This window comes from Perca flavescens, chromosome 17 (genome assembly GCF_004354835.1).
Source record: "Perca flavescens isolate YP-PL-M2 chromosome 17, PFLA_1.0, whole genome shotgun sequence".
NCBI classification, from domain to species: domain Eukaryota; kingdom Metazoa; phylum Chordata; class Actinopteri; order Perciformes; family Percidae; genus Perca; species Perca flavescens.
Window position 1 is genome coordinate 29,265,145 of NC_041347.1, and position 19,617 is coordinate 29,284,761.

At 42.7% G+C, this 19,617-nt stretch overlaps 1 long non-coding RNA gene across 1 annotated transcript; it reads right to left on the reverse strand.

Moving 5' to 3' along the window:
• Positions 1–12,354: 12,354 nt before the first annotated feature.
• LOC114571651 (uncharacterized) lies at positions 12,355–13,963 on the reverse strand. Its single transcript, XR_003694695.1, has 3 exons — positions 13,854–13,963; positions 12,644–12,755; positions 12,355–12,455 (listed from the first exon to the last, which is right to left on the reverse strand). It is a non-coding gene; the product is annotated as an uncharacterized LOC114571651 (long non-coding RNA).
• Between the last annotated feature and the right edge of the window lie 5,654 nt (positions 13,964–19,617).

Consider the following 19,617-nt stretch of genomic DNA (forward strand, 5'->3'; position numbering starts at 1 on the left):
TGCACTCATTCTCAAAGATTTCCGTTGTATTTCTAATTCAGCCTGTGCTCGTAGAAATAGGCTACTGAGATCATGAGTCAATGTCCCATAGCGGAAAATAGCCACCCATCAAAGTCTATATAATGTATTTAAAAAAAAAAAAATCACAAAATTCCATTTTACTGATTCAACTGATGGTGATCAAAATGATTTCCCTACATGATGGTCTAAATGTTGCTTTAAAACTTCAAATTTATTTATTATAAATTATTTATCTGCTTAAATATTATCCATGTAATATTAAGTAATATGAAGGTAAACTGCAGCCCTGCAAATTCCCAAAGATATTGCTAAGGCCTTAGTGGTCTCAACTGCAGCTACAGGCCTGCTTTTGTTATTTCTTTGCAAGCTCAAATTATTATAGAAGGAAAAATAAAAGATCACTTTTACCAATTTAACGTATTTCACTGCAGCCCAATGTAACTTAAGCTTTTTCCCTGAGGTGTCTTGTATCGTCATCCATCTCTAAAATGTCTTACATATGTATGTGCACCTGGATTTTCATATCTTTCTCCATTACCTGAATGAAATCCAAATGCCCAGAGCACTTGTTATAGCAAAGAAAGTCAGAGCAGGAAATCTCATTCAGGTGGTTTCTTATTGTACAAAAATGTTCCTGTGGAAATCCAGACTTTATCTCTCATGCTTTCACTCTCTGCCTGTTTTAAGTATTTGAGTCAATACCAAAGTGGACTGTATGCAGCTGTGTGGTGTGGCTATATGGCGTGTAAGACTGTGGGAGTTGTAGTCCTGTCAGACGAGAGTCTGATTACCTTGTAGATAAAAACTAATCCATGGAGCGAGAGGGACAGAGACAGAGATGATAATCCTTTAATCCCTGCTATCTGCCAAGGGAAACCCCATCACACACATGGCTTTGATAATCACAGTTTCCACGCTTATCACTGGCTGTAATTGCTGCATCAGCATTGTAATTACTTTTTTATTGATCCTGCGGTGGGGAATTCCCTCAGACCTGAAACACAACTAGTTAGACAACTTACACGGGGATCAATACCTGTTCACATGCAGTACTGGACACCATCAGGTCTGCTTTTCTGATACTAATCCACCTGAACAGATAGATAGTTGACATTAGTGATATTTTGTGTGATGTTAAATCACAGATGTTTTTTAACCCTTGTGTTGTCTTCCCGTCGACCATGCAACTTTTGGTTTTTCTGGGTAAAAATTAATAATTGAAACCTTTTTTTTCAGTGTTTGGTGTTTTTACCACACTTTTGTCGCTTTTCTTGATGTTTTTGCCGATGTTTTTGTCACTTTTGCTGATGTTTGCTTTTGCTTTTTTTTTAAAGCTTTTTCTGACATTTTTATCAACGTTCTTTTATTATTATTTTTTTTTTCAAATGCTATACAATTGAATAAAACACCCAAATTCAATGAAAGTAGTAAACTGATCATTTATTTTACTTGTGAAGAGTGTTGTATGGAACCATCCAATTATTTTTTTGGACAAAAACAGGAGGATTAAGACAAAAATAAGACTGTCCGTGGCCTTCAATATTGTATTCAAATTATGTTGAAAATAAAGTGGCAGCACATATATGGGACACATTAAAAACCTGAAAATTACATTTTCTTCCAGACTCCCTGACTGTATTAAAACAAACAAATATGATTATGCATTGACACATTTTTTGCATGCAATTCAATGAAATGTATCCAGTTTTATTTATTCATTTTTTTTTTTATTCTTTTACTGTTTTTATTTTTATTTTTAAGTATTCTTTTGACCAGACTTTGACTTATTTTACCTTTATTTTTTACAGGCAAGTCATTAAGAACAGGTTCTTATTTACGATGGCGGCCTGACAAGTGGCATAGCCATAGGGAAAGGGAAGGAGGGCTAGTTAATAAATACATTAGAAATACGTACAGTTTAGAAACGACATAAAATACAATTTGAAATACTACACAGAAAACAATAAACACTTCTAACGAGATAAGTGCACAGGTCAGTCAGGGGTTGTTTGCGTGAAACTCTACATTGTTTGTATTTGATTTAATCTTGTTACTCCTGTGTAAATGAATTAACTTTGCATTGCACCCCCCTTGTCCCAGCTGGGATTCAATCCAACAAAATTCATGTCTTCTTTCCATGTTTCTATGTCTTTTGGAACACGCCTCTGCGGGAAGTTATATTATAGGATATAATAATAATAATACTAATATTGAGGACCTCTCCGTGAACCATCACCTTATCGTGGTGGAGAGGTTTGTGTGTCTCTGTGAACCTGAGGGCTGTGTTGTCTGGAGCTTTGTGCTCCTGGTAGGGTCTCCCAAGGCAAAGTGGTCTCAGGTGAGGGGCCAGACAAAGAATGGTTCAAAAACCCCAATGAAAAAGCTAAGCAGAGATGGAGTGACCCTGCCCGGAGGAAGCCCGGGGCCCCGTCTGGAGCCAGGCCCAGACGGTGGGCTCGCCGGCGAAGCGCCTGGTGGCGGGTTTGCCACGGAGCCCGGCCGGGCACAGCCCGAACAAGCTACGTGGCAACTCCCTCTCCATCCCATGGGCCCACCACCTGTGGGAGGAACCGTTGAGGTCGGGTGCGATGCCACATGGGTGGCAGTGAAGGTCAGGGGCCTCGACGGACCAGACCGGGCAGCAGACGCTGGCTCTGGGGACGTGGGAACGCCTCTCTGTGGGGGAAGGAGCCGGAACTGGTGCGGGAGGTGGAGCGCCACCGGTTAGATCTGGTGGGGCTTACCTCACGCACAGTCTTGGTTCTGGAACCATACTCCTGGATAGGGGTTGGACTCTTTTCTTCTCCGGAGTTGCCCAGGGTGTGAGGCGCCGGGCGGGTGTGGGGATACTCACAAGCCCCCGGCTGGCGCCGCTGTGTTGGAGTTTACCCGGTGGACGAGAGGGTCGCCTCCCACACGCCTGCGGGTTGTGGGGGAAAACTCTGACTGTTGTTTGTGCATATGCACCAAACAGGAGTTCGGAGTATTCGGCCTTCTTGGAGACCTTGACTGGAGTCCTGCATGGGGCTCCAGTGGGGGACTCCATTGTTCTGCTGGGGGACTTCAACGCACACGTGGGCAATGATGGAGACACCTGAGAGGCGTGATTGGGAGGAACGGCCTCCTGATCTAAACCAGAGTGGTTGTTTGTTGTTGGACTTCTGTGCTAGTCATGGATTGTCTATAACGAACACCATGTTCGAACATAGGGATGCTCATAAGTGTACCTGGTACCAGAGCACCCTAGGCCAAGGTCAATGATCGATTTCATAATCGTTTCATCTGATCTGAGGCCGTATGTTTTGGACACTCGGGTGAAGAGAGGGGCAGAGCTGTCAACCGATCACCATCTGGTGGTGAGTTGGGTCAGAGGGTGGGGGAAGACTCTGGACAGACCTGGTAAGCCCAAACGTGTAGTGCAGGTAAATTGGGAACGTCTGGAGGAGGCCCCTGTCCAACAGACTTTCAACTCACACCTCCGGGCGGAGCTTTTCGTGCATCCCTGTGGAGGCTGGGGGCATTGAACCCGAGTGGACAATGTTCAAAGTTTCCATTGCTGAAGCTGCAGCGAGGAGCTGTGGTCTTAGGGTCTTAGGTGCCTCAAGGGGCGGTAACCCACGAACACCGTGGTGGACAACGGTGGTCAGGGAAGCCGTCCGACTGAAGAAGGAGTCTTTCCGGGATATGTTATCCCGGAGGACTCGGAGGCAGTTGCAGGGTACCGAAGGGCCGAAGGGCTGCAGCCTCTGCCGTGAAAGAGGCAAAGCAGCGGGTGTGGGAGAAGTTTGGAGAAGACATGGAGAAGGACTTTTCGGTCGGCACCAAAGTGCTTCTGGAAAACTGTTCGCCACCTCAGGAGGGGAAGGGGAACCATCCAAGCTGTGTACAGTAAGGATGGGACACTGTTGACCTCAACTGAGGAGGTAATAGGGCGGTGGAAGGAGCACTTTGAGGAACTCCTGAATCCGACTAATACGCCCTCTATGTTAGAGGCAGAGCTGGAGGATAATGGGGGATTGTCGTCGATTTCCCAAGCGGAAGTCACTGATGTAGTCAAACAACTACACAGTGGCAAAGCCCCGGGATTGATGAGATCCGTCCAGAAATGCTCAAGGCTCTGGGTGTGGAGGGGCTGTCCTGGTTGACACGCCTTTTCAACATTGCGTGGAAGTCTGGGACGGTGCCAAAGGAGTGGCAGACTGGGGTGGTGGTTCCCTTTTAAAAAAGGGGGACCAGAGGGTGTGTGCCAATTATAGGGGTATCACACTTCTCAGCCTCCCTGGTAAAGTCTACTCCAAGGTGCTGGAAAGGAGGGTTCGCCAATAGTTGAACCTCGGGTTGAGGAGGAACAATGCGGATTCCGTCCTGGTCGTGGAACAACGGACCAGCTCTTCACTCTCGCAAGGATCCTGGAGGGAGCCTGGGAGTATGCCCAACCGGTCTACATGTGTTTTGTGGATTTGGAGAAGGCGTATGACCGGGTCCCCGGGAGATACTGTGGGAGGTGCTGCGGGAGTATGGGGTGAGGGGTCTCTTCTCAGGGCCATCCAATCTCTGTACAACCAAAGCGAGAGCTGTGTCCGGGTTCTCGGTAGTAAGTCGGACTCGTTTCAGGTGAGGGTTGGCCTCCGCCAGGGCTGCGCTTTGTCACCAATCCTGTTTGTAGTATTTATGGACAGGATATCGAGGCGTAGTCGGGGTGGGGAGGGGTTGCAGTTTGGTGGGCTGGGGATCTCATCGCTGCTCTTTGCAGATGATGTGGTCCTGATGGCATCATCGGCCTGCGACCTTCAGCACTCACTGGATCGGTTCGCAACCGAGTGTGAAGCGGTTGGGATGAGGATCAGCACCTCTAAATCTGAGGCCATGGTTCTCAGCAGGAAACCGATGGAATGCCTTCTCCAGGTAGGGAATGAGTCCTTACCCCAAGTGAAGGAGTTCAAGTACCTTGGGGTTGTGTTCGCGAGTGAGGGGACAATGGAGCGGGAGATTGGTCGGAGAATCGGCGCAGCGGGTGCGGTATTGCATTCAATCTATCGCACCGCTTGACGAAAAGAGAGCTTAGCCAGAAGGCAAAGCTCTCGATCTACCGGTCAGTTTTCGTTCCTACCCTCACCTATGGTCATGAAGGCTGGGTCATGACCGAAAGAACGAGATCCAGGGTACAAGCGGCTGAAATGGGTTTCCTCAGGAGGGTGGCTGGCGTCTCCCTTAGAGATAGGGTGAGAAGCTCACTCATCCGTGAGGAGCTCGGAGAGAGCCGCTGCTCTTTGCGTCGAAAGGAGCCAGTTGAGGTGGTTCGGGCATCTGGTAAGGATGCCCCCTGGGCGCCTCCCTAGGGAGGTGTTCCAGGCACGTCCAGCTGGGAGGAGGCCTCGGGGAAGACCCAGGACTAGGTGGAGGGATTATATCTCCAACCTGGCCTGGGAACGCCTCGGGATCCCCCAGTCGGAGCTGGTTAATGTTGCTCGGGAAAGGGAAGTTTGGGGTCCCCTGCTGGAGCTGCTCCCCCCGCGACCCGACACCGGATAAGCGGACGAAGATGGATGGATGGATGGATGAATATTGAGGAAAAAGTTCAACTGGTCAATTACTACAATATTTGGACTGCGAGTCTGAAACATTTCCAGACTGGAAAAGCAAAGTCAACTTAAAAATAGCACTGTGTGGACTAAAACAATAGAGCAATAATGCTCAGAGTCAGACTTCATGCTCTGATGGACATTCTAATGGAGCTGGCTGATATTTGACATTTAAAAGGTCAGCATCGGCAAACACTACAGCGTAAGTCCCATATCCATTTATATCCTCCTGAAAAGGCTCATTAAAACGTGCCATACATAACCTTGATTTACTCTTCTCAAACAAGCTGCCGTGAGCCAACAGCTGGTTCTGTACACCTGCTGCAGCTGGAAGTTTTACCCCTCCTGTGTTGCATTAATATTTAATGACCCGGTTGGGTACCACTTTCCGATTAGTCACTTTTGGGCTGCCATGTTGTGGAGAACCCTCCAGCCTCACGCTTGCTGTGTCATTTTAGCTCTTAAATCCATTATGAGGAATCCTCCGGTGGACTGTTTGACCACTTGTTGAAAAGAGCTGCAGGGCATCGGGACCATAATCCATTTACAGACAACTCATTAACATTTACTTAACTTTATTTATTAATGACTTACCAACATTTGGCACTTAGTTGTTAATTAAGGGGTCATGCATTTTTATAATTAATTAAAAGCTTATAAACCCCCTAATAAATGGCTTATCAGAAAAGTGGTAGCCCATGAAGGCATGAACCTGCCATGACTCTCGCTCAGTGACTCCATATCACACCCGATAATTGCGCTGACTTTTCTGATAATCCTGCCACAGCCCGCTGTTGTCCTCTTTTGATCAGTTCTTCCGGCAGCGTGTGAGAACACGGCCATTCACGCTAATCTTGTCAAATATTAAGATTTAAGCTTCTTAACGTTTTCTACATTTTGCTTTTTCATTGATAAGTTTGTTCCTCGCAGCCTGGGATTAGGCACAGAGTAAACCCACAGAAGCTCTGTTTATATTTAGGGAGCAGAGTTTGCATTTAGACATACAGTAAGTGTGTGTGCTGTATCCCAGTATGTGGTGTCAAACTGATGAATGTTAAGTGAGGATTCGGTCCTCTAAAAAGGCATTACAGTAAAAAAAAAAAAAAAGAAACTGTTGAAAATGTGATTGTTTGTCATGACTGTAGGTTTCATTTTCCGGTACTTAACTGCTTTTCAGACATTAAGTATGGTTTTCTTCTCGCATCATAACCTTTTCTGTGTCTAAGTCTAAGTCAACTTAGACTAAGCCGAAGTTTGAAGTTTGCTCTCACTTTATTCAGACCTCCTTTAAAGTGTGTGTGGGGGTTTCTTATTAGACTGACCTCCATCTGATCTTTTTGCCAAGCAAAACTGTCTTTCACAGGTTGTAATTGGAAGCGGGTGTTGTGCTGTGGGCCTCAATTTGGGTTGCACTCCTTGCTATTGCAGAAGCATTGGATGAGTTGAGAATATTTTTTGATCAATATCATTAACTGGAGTGCTCTGGGGATACTGTAGGATAAAACACACACACACACACACACACACACACACATACACACACATACACATACACACAACTCTGCCCATGAAAAAGGTGCGACAATTATAATTGACAACAAAAATTGTGAGGAAATCACACACACACACTCACTTTGTTTAAGGGCTGTAGTTGGTTAATCAGTCCTGGCTAAATTGCTATTCCAGGGTTAATTGGTGAATTTTTCTGCAAGAATTTGTGCCTTTTCTGCAAACAAGCTATGGTGCAAATGTCTTTATTTATGTAAAGGAAATTATAATAAGATTTTGGGGGGGTTGCACTGGCCAGTTTTGATTATTGAGGGGTGGGGGTCTGTGCCTATGGTTTCACAAGTGTTTCATTATCAGGCCCACTACACCACCACCAGAGGGCTCAACAGTCCCTGTCTTCCAAAGATAAGATAAGATATACTTTATTATCCCCAAAGGGAAATTAGTTTTGGACTCTGTCCGTTCCTCAGCTTTACAAAAACAACACCCTTTTTCCTCTTGGATCCTTCTTTTGGAATATGGACCGGGAACCTGAAATGGTGTCTTTTATTAGTAAATTCTCGTTACACAAACGGCAAATATCCTTTACCGACATGCTGCTTGCTTGCTGAGCTAACAAGCTGTGCTTTGCCTGCAGCAGCAGGGGCTTGTGGTTGTATTTTCATACGCTTCTTTGATCTGATTGGTTGATCACCAACATAGGTGATAGACAGATGGTTCATCCAATCAGCTAACCAGTATTTTCGCCCATTCCTAAAAAGTTCTCCAACGGTAAGTTCCCAGATGGATATGCCGAGCAAATGCAAAGCAACCTATCTGGTCAGGTTACTCATACAGACATGAATCAGATTAATTGCTGTGAGTCCCGGGCCTACGTCAGTGAGCATATTCCAGATCTAAGCTGCACTCAGTGTAGTCTCGCATTGTCAGACCTATTGTCTGGCTACACACAGATACATTCTGGGATAGGAGAATAAAAAACGCTCTGGGTTGTTTGCATTTCTTTAAACCAATCACAATCGTCTTGCGCGGCGCTAAGCTCCGGACGCAGCGACGGTGGCTCTGCTAAATAGTCTCAGGAAGGAACTTGTTTTGGTGGAACATTTGTAGCCTGCAAAAGAAAACGCCACATACAATATTAAATGAAGTTGACTGTTCACACAATACAGTAACATGAGCTATTTAAATTAGCTGATACATGGTTAAACCTCATTGGCTCTTACCAGTAGATTGCCTTGTGTACTTCGTCCACAGCCATCCCACCAATCGGTCCCGAAACGTAAAGTAAAGTAAATGCTGTAAACATATTCTTTGTAAATATGTACAATTACAATCATTCCCCGAAAGAACCAAGCAGGTAGGGCTGGGTGATATGCAGAAAATCAAATATCCCGATATGTTTGACCAAATACCTCAATGTCGATATTGCGACGATATCCTAGGGTTGACAGTTGGTGCTTTAACTAAATGTTATTTATACAATGAGATTTTTGATAAATTATCATCAGACATGTCCATTTAATGACTAAGTGCGTGAAGGCAAATAATAGAACAGCTAGAACAGTCTGCTACGTTCAGAAAAGTACATCACTTTACTCTAATGCAGCTTTTAAAACCAGGAAAAGACAACACTTACCATATTACAATTTTACGATATCAAAAATCTAAGACGATATCTAGTCTCATATTACGATATCGATATAATATCGATATATTGCCCAGCCCTACAAGCAGGCCTCTTCATGTTCTCCAAAACGGTAGACTGTAGAAATCAAATTGCCCTTCGGGGATAAATAAAGCTATCTGTATCTGTATCTGTTTCCTGTTAGCGAAGGGACTTTGAGAACGGTAACAAACAGAGAGCCGAAGACTGATACGTACCGGATGTCAGGCTCTATCCTGGAAATGTACTTCCGTTGAGCCAGAATAGACTCAGCGTGCTCTGAGGAAGCTGGCTGTTGCTCTCCTCCACAGACAGCAACCTCTGAGCCTGAATTCATTGTTTTTTTGAATAGAAGAGATTACGTTGGCTTTCAGTTCGACTGCCAAACACTTCCAAATGTTATTATGTGGGCAGGTGTAGCAGCAGTATATCCCCTCTCTCTTCGATTTATATTACAAGTTGAACTCTGTAGTTTGTGTCAGTTATTGGCCAGCATCACTTTAGGCATGTGGAGCTATGGTAACTGGTTTACTGCTCTGCCTGCCAGTATGGTTGCAATTCATGCTAGTCACCACTAGATGTCAGAAAAAGTGCATTACACCCCTTTGTAGGAGCTGATCATGAAAGATCCCATCTCACGGCATTTTAATACTTTGCCCTGCTGCATCTGGTGTCTCCACATGAGCTTCCTGCTTCCTCTCCTCAGTTTCTCTGCTAGGCAGATTTTGATAAACAAAATAAATATACATTATGCAGCCAGTGACAGTATAAAGGAAGCAACAACTGGTACATGTTCTTGAATAACCTTCATGGGAGTGTGACGTCCTCACACGGAGGAGAAGTACGAATTTTAGAGTCATTTTAGTTCAGTTGCCATTTTTAGGTATATTAAGGTTGCCGGCTCATGTTTGAATTTAGCTCATGGTAGGTTGAGGCTGAAGGTTAGTGATTAAATGTCAGATTAAATGCCATGCGTATATGTCAGGCAAGAAATTCATGCCCATGAAATGCAAGGCAACAAAGTCCCAATTTTGCCTTCGTGCCACTTTCTTCCTTCTCCTCTCCAACAAATGTGCACACACAGTCAGTTTTTTTATTTTCTACTCTCTTGCAGGGACATAAACATAACATCAAAGTCAATAGCTGCTACACGGGGGAGGCAATGTTGAACCGAGATGATATGTCAGCTCAACAGGAAGGCTGCGTGTCCACTCCGGAGACCTGTCTTTACGGGAGCAGCTCCTTATTCTGCTGCTTTGTAATGGAAAGGACGCCGTGCTGCTGCTGACATCAGATAGAGCCGAGCATCTTTTTTTTTTTTTTTTTTCGGCCCTGAAATGCGGAAGGAACAAAATTACAACATCAGCAGGGGATACACTTCAGTGTAAAACACACAGCAGGGAGGAGGGTTTCAGAACACAAAGTTGTTTGAACATGACTGCAGTGGGAGGGAAATACCCCCACCCACTGGACAGAGGAGGGAATTACACAGTTTCATTGAGTTCATTGTTTCTCTGAACACTCCGTAAAAACTTTATATTAGCGGATAATGTGTGGGAATGATGTAGCAGTCTAGCACTTTAATGACAATACATTTTATACATTGTATTATTTTCAAATTTTGCATAACATAGGCCAATTACTTCATGTCCTATGGTCCTGTGACAAGGTCCAGGACTTTTGGTCTTGGATATATGATAATGTTGGATTGCAGGGACCCAGGTTCCATTCAGCCCAAGATTATTTGTTCTATGAGATGGGTCAATCCTAAGCAGGGTGGATATGCACAAAAGAAGCTGGGTCCAGACTAGTTTAATAATAATAATAATAATAATACATTTTATTAGGGCTGGGCGATATGGAGAAAATCAAATATCACAATATTTTTGACCAAATACCTCGATATCGATACCGCAACGATATTGTAGTCTTGACTATTGGTGCTTTCACAAAATATTTATGAGATTTTTGATAAATAATCATCAGTAATGTGGATATAATGACTAAGTGGGTAAAGGCAAATAATAGAACAGTTACAACAGTCTGGTAAGTTCAGAAAATGACATCACTTTACTGTAATGCAGCCTTTAAAACCAGGAAAAGACTTATCTCATATCACAATATTACGATATCCAAAATCTAAGCCGATATCTAGTCTCATATCCCGATATTGATATAATATCAATAGCCCAGTTCTACATTTTATTTATATAGCGCTTTACATGGTATTCAAAGACACTTTACAGTAAAACCAGCCCATTTGGCACATTAAAAACCAATGAAGCAATCATCTGATAGCCACTAAGATTCTTTTAAGAGGATGGAAGAATGAAGGGGTGCTGTCAATCCAGGAGTGGGCTTGTGAGATGGCTAGGGTGGCGGTGTTTGAAAAAATTTCACATAAACGGTTTGCAGATTGGATGTCTATATAGAAAATGGGAGAAGCACCGCAGCTTTCTGGAGGACTCCTAGGAATCTCTGTGTTGGGGAGAGATGTGTATGATGGGCTTATGGTGTTGTCATTTATCTATATGTTTATTTGGTCTATGGTTTATTGTCTATTTTGTTACTATTTTGTTGTATGTTCTTGAATATTGTAGTTACAGTGTCATATTTTCTTGATTGAAAGGGGGGGGGAGGGGGGGGTATGTTCATGTTGCGAATTGTACGTTTTGTATCTTGTTTAAAAAATAAGAAATTGTTAATCCCAATTCTTTTGCATAATATAACATGAGCTGGCGTATAATTTCTCAGTGGCATGCATCATGAGTAGTGATGCATGTATTTGATGCAACATAACGTGATCATCTTATCATCATCATCATCATCATCATCAGTAAATACTCTATAGCAAATACTCCCACACACTCAATCGAGGTTATTACAAAACAGATGCACCCACAGAGATGAGATGGAACAATTGCATAATGTAATAATTCAGAAATGAAGCTCAGCATAAAATTCTTTCAGGAAGACTTCTAAGCTTTCATTCTCTCTCTCTCTCTCTCTCTCTCTCTCTCTCTCTCTCTCTCTCTCTCTCTCTCTCTCTCTCTCTCTCTTTCCTAATCTGATCAGCTGATTCGGGGCATTCACTCTTCAGTTAAACTAACCAGCCCTTTTAGTCACTCTATCAATCCAATCCAGTCTTCAGGCTCCTTCACCAGTGTCTAGACTCCAGCGGGGGATATGCCTATTCTTGGCTTCTCTACCCCTTATAAAATTATTTACATAACGATGGAGTCTAATCGCCAAAGACTGTACATTTCAATATCATGTGATGAATACATTTCTTTACTTTTGCACCTTATAACAAAGTCTCTTCTGATTGAATTAGTTTTAAAAGTTTTTTCACATACAAGGACTTTTCCTTGGTGTTCCGGTGCATAACAGCAAACATAGTAAGGGAAAATAAAAGATAAAGCAAGTACCGCAACAGTAAAAAAGAAAAAACAAATAATATTGGCAATAACAATATGAAAAATATATACCATAAAAATGTGTACAATTGGGTGCCAGGGTAGCTCACCTGGTAGAGCGAGCACCTACAGTATATAACTATATAGAGGCTGAGTCCTCGACGCAGCGGTCGTGGGTTTGGTTCCGACCTGTGGCCCTTTGCTGTATGCCATTCCCCTTCATGTCTAAAGCTGTCCTATCAGAAATAATGCCAAACAAATAATCTGAAAAGGAAAAATTGTAAATTTACGGTGTTTAAAATGAACTGAAATGATTGTGTTGTTTCAAATATGCATATTTTATATTTAAACCATTATGCCATTTGAGTGCGCGTGCACACACACACACACACACACACACACACACACACACACACACACACACACACACACACACACACACACATTATTACCCTGAAAAACTTCCTCCTGGGGCTTCAATCTATTGAAGTATGAATTCAGGGCAATTATCTGGTGACGAGTCTATTTCTGGGTCCTCTGAAACATTTTGAAGTACGTCTCCTGCTGAGAATTTCATTCTCAGAGATGAAGTGATTACTCAATAATACAAAAAGACTTTTTTTAAGTATAGATACTTAATTGATACAGAACTATATGGAGCTTTTTCCCCCCTGTATGTGACATGCATCCACATCTACAATGACACATCTGTTAATTTAACTAGCAGTGTTATTGGATGTCAGTATGTAACTCCCATCTGTTGTGACAGGAGCAGCTGGGACCCGCCCAGATTCTGCTGTTTTACACCTGAATCCTTGTCTGACTGCGACTGGTGGAGGCAATTAGATATCACATTTGGTAGATGTTTTTTTTTTCAAAAGCAGCTTGTGCTTTCAAAGAGGTGATAAGACGCCCGGAGGAGAAATCTAACAGAGATCAGAGTCTTTATTCAAGAACGAGTGCAACAAAAGCATAATCCCGTGTCAAAATAAAGAATGATTAACAGTGAAAGAATAAAGACTTTCTTTTTCTGTTTAATCATATCCCCTCAATGTACTGGGGACACTGAGATGAATGAGCAGAAGACAAAGAAATCATCAGAGATGTATAAAGTACTAGAGACCCATACTTGAGTAAAAGTACAAGTGCTCTATCAAAAAAGTGACTTGAGTATAAGTAGAAGTGCTCTTTAAACATCCCACTTAAGTGGAAGTACTAAAGTATTCAACATTTTTTGTACTTAAGTATTGCAAGTAGTTTATTTTAAAATGTAATACTCAAGTACTAAAAGTAAAAGTACAGGTATTGTGTTATGTAGTTATTAAAGAAAGCAGTCAAATTTTGAATATCATATTGTTGGAGTTCAACTTTTTACTTGGTATTAAGGCAGTCAGAAGTTTTACATTGCTGGATATGAAGGAAGTTCCTGAAATAAACCCCAAAAGTTACATTAATGTCACAGCCGTTATAACTACTATTATCTGATATAACAGTGGGTTATTAATCACTTAATAACAAATACTGAAATAAAATGTGTGATGTACAGGAAAGTTAGCAAGCTAGCAAAATACAGATAAACTAGCAGCTTCACATCACAGTAACAGTTACAGGAATAGCTTCATCTGCTGCAACAATAGCTAAATAGAAAGAGTACAAACTTACATCGTCTCTGACGTCTGAACAGGTGATCGCCATAATGAAAAGAAACACTACGCAATCTCGGGGATACTTTAATTATCGTACGTAACTAACGTAGCCGTAACTACACACACTGTAACCTACACAGTCTCCGTAGCGTGAGGATTTCATAACAGTAACGAGTAACGATGCAGCACATAAAAAATTTATCGGAGTAAAAGTATTAAACTCATCGAAAATATGTACTCAAGTAAAAGTGGAATTAGGACAAAAAAATAATACTCCAGTAGAGTACAGATACTGCCTTTTAGTACTTAAGTAGAGTAGTGACGTAGTTCTACAACAGCACAGATTTGACAACGGTTCATTTCCGGGATTGTTCAGGTGCCGCTGGAAATTCCGCTGAATGTCCCTCATTTTCGTCCGGATGTCCGTTACCTTCCTCTTTCTCTGTGTTGCTGTTCTAAACTCTGGTGGATTTCTGAGGACTATGGTTAACTGCTCCTCAGATCTCTGCAGGGTAAATCCAGACAGCTAGCTAGACTATCTGTCCAATCTGAGTTTTCTGTTGCACAACTAAAACAACTTTTGAACGTACCTTCCCGAGGCTATTTTGCAGAGGCACCGTGGCTCCGTCCCATTACGATTGTGATTGGTTTAAAGAAATTCCAATAAACCAGAGCACATTTTTTTTCTCTCATCCCAGAATGCTGTGTGGACTATCCAGACCCTCCTCCATGACGCTGTAGAGGAAGGTCTGGCAATGCAACACTATCACAGACTAAACAATATCCATTACAACATTTCTTGAACATGCCTCGTAGTGTCAGGACACACTTGATGTTTGCTGCTGTAGTTGCACGATTTGCTTTCAGCTGAAACATTGTAATTACTCCATTAAAGAAAGTCTGTTCAGAGATACCGAAGTGCTGCTGCGGTCATCATGTCAAAAACTACAGAGCTAATTCTCCAGTAATAATAACTTTTGATGCAGCGACTGATTATTTGGTGTTGACAAGTGCTGATTAGTTGGCTGCTTGTTCCCTCAAATAGCTGATATGCCTCTGAGGCTCTGATGGGGTGAACTTCTTATCACTGGCATTGTGATGTTTTTCGGGGTTTTTTTTTGACAATGATGATTTTGATGCATTGGAAACCACTGTGGCAGAGCTCCGACAGTCGTGCCTGGTGAAATCCTGCCGTTTGAGGAGGATTATGCAGAGTTGCCGGCCTCGCAGCATGTAGCTGACATCTCACACTGTCAAGAAACATCCTTGGAGCCACAATGTCCTAATGGAAAACATCAGCATGTGTTGCATGGTATTATATTTTAGAACATAAAAAAAAAAAAAAGTTGTGCTCCCACTGGGATCTCTCCAACACTGCCCCTCTGCGTGTGTGCGTGTGTGTGAGATGTGTGTAGGAGGAACGACACAAACAACTTCAAACTGCAAGTGAAACAAAGAAAGAACATAAGAGAGGAAAGGCCATATGAGGTACAGAAAGTAATAGGATATAATATAAGCAGGGGAAAAATGACAAAGTCTTAGCATTACTTCATGTAATGCAGTGAAGTAATGCAAGAACAACCGAGTGCTCTCCTTTTACCAGGCATTCCTGTTACGGATTGGACCACTAAATTTCAAACTGGCCAATGAGGGTTGCACAAGGACCTCACAGGTGGGATGAATCAGGTGATAGCACCTGGAGAGGAAAGAAGAAGATTATGTCAATCATTTAATCAGTGACACTTTATTTAAGTGTTGTATATATATATATATATATATATATATAAATATATAAATGACCACAAGTAATAGAAAAAGAAAAGTAATAAATAAGTTGTTTATTGAAAGGCCTGACTAATAAGGTAGGTTTTAAGTTTGCCTTTGAAAACATCAGCACTCTCTCCAACTCTCTATGTACATCAATCCTCCAACCCAAAGTGCTTTCAAAGTTTTTGCACCCTCATAGTGGTGTGAGCTACAGAGTCTCCTTAGACCAGATTATTTTATTAGCATGGAAGATTATAAAAACAGGACTAAGGGCTATTTCACCACTCGATGTACATGTCCTGTTACCGAACTCTGCTAACTCATTGTTTGATGTAATTTGCTGTTTGGCTTTAAAGCTATAGTGCGTAGTTTCTGTCGCCCCCTTGAGGAATTGTAAGTAATGACAACAAAACTGTTGTCACATCCACATGATACAAGCCTTCCGTGACCACGCACCACTCACCGGATGACCCAATCTTCTGAACATAGCCATACTGAGAGAAACAGAGAGAGTTGTGTGGAGCTGATAGTCTTAATTAGCTTTGTACTGTAGCAACTCATCTGGCAATGGCTTGAATGTAACAGACAAAAAGTTACGCACTAAAGCTTTAAGTCTGTTGTTTGTTCTTCTGTGAAACTCTTTATGCTAAAAAACTTCTGGACAGCACATTAATCAGATGTATAGTTAATTTCCAGTTCATCTGCAATCTGACGGCTTTTACTTCACATTTCACCTTCTCTTGATACACTACATACATTTCAAACAAAAGATGAGGCAGAACATAAATAATAATGGTAAATGTAACAAGATTGTACGAAAACATTCATGGTATTTTCTTCAAACACATGCACAGACAACATTACAGAGCTGGATAATATGCTGAAACACACTTTAAGGGCTTCTGGTTATTATTTTGCGTTGGTCCCAAAGGAGCCATGCATCCTGGAAAACAAGGTAGAGGCAACATTGTGTGAAATATTCTCTGTTTTACAGGGTTAACTAGAAGGGTAAAAACATCAGTACTTGTGTGTGCTATCTCAACACATTCTCTCTCCCATCGCGTAAAATAAGGACGCTTGCCTTGTGGTGTTGTTATTAGGGATGCACTGAATCCAGCATTTGGCTTTGGATTCGGCAGAATATTGGGCTTTTTTATGGGGTTCGGTTTCTGCCAAACATTAGAATTTTTTTCCACCGAACCGAACCCTACGCTTCTTAAAACATTTACGTAGGAAACATCCGAAAGAATACTAGTTTATAGGAATACTAGGAATCTACAGACAGCAGCCAAAATGCAGCAACTTCACGTACAGCAAAGGAAGGACAGGCACAGCTAAAAACTTGTGTTAACCAGATGACCATTACCAGCTTTGCTAGCCCTGGGAGTAGGATTTGGCAGAATCATAACCAGTGGATTTGGTATTTGGCCGAACCCCAAAAATCTGGATTTGGTGCATCCCTAGTTATTGTCGCTAAAAGTCTCCTTTAGCGTCATTTGGATGCTCTGGGTCAAGATGTACGTTTAACTGACATGCAGCACAAGAACAGGTGAGTTGGGTTTAGGAAAGAAGAACGGGACAGTTGGGTTTAGGAAAAGATCGTGGGTGGGGTTATAAAATGAACATTTCAGTGACACGCGGGACACAAACCCCAATCTCCTGGGTAAAAGTCCTGTGTCATTTGACCCATCCACCCCCCCTCCCAACCATGCTACTGTTGTTGCTCTTAATGTTATGTCATCTTGAAACGCTGCGCGGCTGCTGCTTTGCCCAGTGCGTTCCATACAGGGTGGTATTTGCGTCGTATCTGATGCCGAGAGGCACTGCCCAAGCGTCCGTATTTTTAGAGATAAGATAAAAAAGATAAGAGATAATAAAAAGACAAGAAAGTAAAAAAGTATATCAACAAACATCAATATCGTTATGCATGTGCGTTAAGTTCAGACCTGGAGATAGAACGTGGTTAGGTTAGCTTAGCTTAGCTTAGCTTAGAGACTGGGGGAAGGACACCTCACGTGCCGGGACACGGCCGCGGGGAACCCGCGACAATAACGGGACGGTTAACGGGGAAACAAAACGCCACACGTGGGATGCGATTCCCAGCCCTTGGGGGTGAAAGTCCGGAATTGTTTGACCCATCCACCACCCCAACCAACCTCCTTACGCGGATTTTCGGCATTTAATACTACTCGCTACTGTAGACGTGCTGTGACCACGACATATTACTTCCCATTTAAATACATAAGTTTACATTTTCGTCCTGGCCACCACAAAAAAAACAACCAAAATGTCCCCGTGAACACGTATCTATAGATTAAAATAACCTGACCATTTCACGTACTGCCATGAGACTGGGTTGCGGTACCGTAAGCCCATCCACGACCTTTTCCTAAACCCAACCGTCCTGTTCTTCCCGTGTGTCACGGAACTGTAAGCCCACCCACGACGACGTTTATTTAACGGAATTCTTCTGTGGGCCTATCACAGAATGTTTGGAGATCCGTGTTCATTTCACGGAATTCTGTGAGATCTGGTTGTTACTTTAAGTTACTATATGCATTTGTTTTTGTGAACTAGAAATCAGCTGAGATGACTGTGCATTTCTGCAAGTGCCATTTACACACTTCATTGGATTTAATTACATTTAAAATGTGATTATTTAGATGTCCACAAACTACAACTCCTAACAATATGACACTAAACCAAACCCCACCACTACCATACCTATAACTACCTTCAACATAAGACATTATTTGTACAGAGTATGCAATATTTTTAATGCACTCTGCAGTGTGGTGTGTGTGTGTGTGTGTGTGTCTTCTATTGTAGATTAGTCAGGCAGTGCCTCATTTACAGAATGATGATGGGCAGTATATTACCCGTTAGACACTATTTATTTAAGCTGCTATTTCCACTCTGAAGAGCCAAATGATAGAAAGAGGAAGATGAGTGAGTGTCTGTCATGCACATAGTGGAGATGTGCAGAGCTGCTTTTATGTGAAGCTCCCATTAGCCTGCAGTTCTGACACACAGGCACAGTCTCACCTCGGAACAAGAAGCTCTGTGAGCAGGTTCAGGCTTTTAAAGGGGATTTATTAGGGGTCCAAGCCCGAGTCTGGAAGAAACGGCGTGTAGCAATAGCTACGCCGTTCGCACAGCAGGGCTGTGGAACCCTATTGTTTTTCTAAGGATTATTAGGGGTCCAAGCCCGAGTCTGGAAGAAACGGCGTGTAGCAATAGCTACGCCGTTCGCACAGCAGGGCTGTGGAACCCTATTGTTTTTCTAAGGATTATTTTTATTATTAGGGGTCCAAGCCCGAGTCTGGAAGAAACGGCGTGTAGCAATAGCTACGCCGTTCGCACAGCAGGGCTGTGGAACCCTATTGTTTTTCTAAGGATTATTAGGGGTCCAAGCCCGAGTCTGGAAGAAACGGCGTGTAGCAATAGCTACGCCGTTCGCACAGCAGGGCTGTGGAACCCTATTGTTTTTCTAAGGATTTTTTTTATTATTATTCTTCTCCGCCTAAAACTCTGACTGCAGCCTAAACCGTACATAGTGGGGAGTTGCCATTTTCAGGACTGGTCCAAAACCCCGCAAGGACCTCTGGCGCAAAAATTGACCCATTTCCACCCCTAGGTGGCGCTATAGCAGACAAAAACGCGTTTGGCCCCATAACTCCCAAACCGTACATCCGACATTCAAAAACAATAGATCTACGCGTTCCCTGGATCCAACTGAATCACGTGATATAGGCCACGCCCATTTCCGCCTGGACTTTTATGCCTTTAAAATCGCAATTTATCAAAAACCTACTTTTTCGAACTCCTCCTAGACCGTGCGACCGATCTGCACGAAACTTGGACCGTGGCATCTCCACACTGGCCTGACTAAAAGTTATGGAAATAAATTTTATACGATGAAAATTGCGCATATAACGCACAAACAAATTTGAGTAGCTAACTATGAAAACACCAACTTTGCCATATCTCAGCCAAAATGAAAGCTATCAACC